The sequence below is a fragment of the Mercurialis annua genome, linkage group LG2 (genome assembly GCF_937616625.2).
Source record: "Mercurialis annua linkage group LG2, ddMerAnnu1.2, whole genome shotgun sequence".
Classification (NCBI taxonomy): Eukaryota; Viridiplantae; Streptophyta; class Magnoliopsida; order Malpighiales; family Euphorbiaceae; genus Mercurialis; species Mercurialis annua.
This window is the reverse complement of record NC_065571.1, coordinates 44078214-44080513: the sequence shown is the minus strand read 5'-3', so window position 1 is coordinate 44080513 and position 2300 is coordinate 44078214.

Genomic DNA, 2300 nt, shown 5'->3' with positions numbered 1-2300 from the left:
TTTTGTTCTAAGCTGTTTTTGCAGGTTTTCTATTGGATAAATTCTTTTATATTTTGTTTAAGCTGCTCTTTTTAGCTTTAAATTTGTAAATGTTTACCTTTTATTTTTCAAATATGGTTGCAACTTGCAAGAAAATAGTTGCTCCACTTCAAAATGACTGCTGATAATGTGCCAATTGTACATCATAATCTGATCGATTTTTGTTTTGTTTTTATGAAGCTAATATATACTTTTGAAGGATTTCAGTAATAAAATTTTTGATAAAAAATATGTTAAAATTCAAAATTGGGTAACCATTTGAGCTATGGTCATTAGGGCTAGGCATCGGCCAGTCCATTAGTATTTTTTATAAAATGGTTTATGATATTATGATTTTTAAAATTAAATTAAAATTGTTAGTTATTTAATTAAAACGGTTTGAATTTTTTTTGCGGTTTTTAATTATATAACCATAAAATATAGTCAAATTAAAAATGATATTATAAAATAAAAATTTAAGCAGAGTCTAATACGAAATTATAATTCTATTATAAAATAAAAATTTAGGCAGAGTCTAATAAAATAATTCTATTTCATTTAATTTTTTAACAATTATAAGAAATACTAATTCAAACTCTTTTTAATAAATAAATTAATTTAAATATTAAATATTATTGTTTATAAGTATCAAATAGAATGTCCAAAATTTTCAAAAATAAAAATTAGAATTTCCAAAATCTACAAAATGTAGTATACTAATAATAATTTTTGTTTATAAGTATTAAGTAGAAGGCAAAAGGTACAAAAAAAAACCCTCATAGTTTTCATAAAAGTACAATTTAGCCCTTTTACTTTTTAGGGTATAATTAAGCCCTTTTTGTTTTCAAATAGAACAAATAACCCCTTTCATCCAACATCATTAGAAACACTCGTTAATGGCTAACATGTCTATTATAATCATATAAGAAATAATTTAAAAAGAATTTTAATTTTTAAAATATTTTCTAAAAATTTGAGGGGGTAAGTGTCCCAAAAGTAAATTAAAAGGTTTTATTTGTTCGATTCTAAAACGAAAAGGGTTTAATTGTTCAATTTTAAAAACACGAGGGCTTAATTGTGCCTAAAAAAAATAAAAGGGCTGATATGTACTTTTGAAAAAAAGTCGAGGGTTTTTTTTATACCTTCTGCCTAAGTAGAATGAAGACGAATTTTTTTTCATAAATTTAAGAAAGAGTTAATTAGACAAAGGCCTCTTTAGATAAGTACCTATAAAAAGTTAAAATATTCTCAAAAATACAACGACAAAGTTTGTTTTTGAAAATATAATTTTTACTTTTTTTTAAAAATAATTTTTGTTATTTTAAAAAATATTTTTTTAATCTCAAAAATATGATCTTGGTTAACTAGCGGTATACTAACAGGTTACTAAATGTATACTAGAAAATAATTTATGTTTTTACGCACAATTTAAGTTTACTATAAAATTATTAATGATATATTAAAAATTAATTAACTATAAATTTATCGGCGGTTTACTTACGGTTCACTAACGAGGGAATGACTCCCCTCAAGTTCAAATTCCCTCCATTTTCAACAAGTCCATTTAGATGTTTGACACCTAAGCAAAATAATATTTAATTCCCTCCATTTTTATCATATTGTTTAAATGTCAAACATCTAAATGGACTTGAGGAAAATTGAGAAAATTTTGGACTTAAGGTGATCCACTCCCCACTAACGGTATTATAGAAACAAAATTATTAATTTTTTTAAAAGTATAGTTTGTTAGTTTACCAACCGATTTATTAACTATATATTCAAAATAAAAAATTATTACACATTTACCAACGGTTAACCCAACGTTTACTAACAGTGTATTAAAAACAAGGTTATTGGTGCACCATTAGTACACTATTGGTTAACTAGCAACAAAATAAAATTCAGCAACAGTTTACTAATGATTTTATTAATAATATATTCAAAATAAAATTTATTACAATTCAACCAACAGTTTACCCAATGTTAACCATTTGTTAACTAACACCCAAAACATTACAGACATCAAGAGATATTCTTATAAACATTTCTACAAACACCAAGAGTGCAGGTTGTGCAGCACTAAAAAATTGAACCACCACCACATCACTACCGTCGTTCATAAAAAAAATGGATTAACCAACACCCAAAATATTGATTCAATTTTAGATATGAGAAAGACTTGACTGAATCGAATGTTGACGGGCTTATGGCGATGGTGTGCGACGGCGGCAGTCGATCTCCTCAACAACAACCTCCCATAAAAGCCCGTCCCACCAATTTCC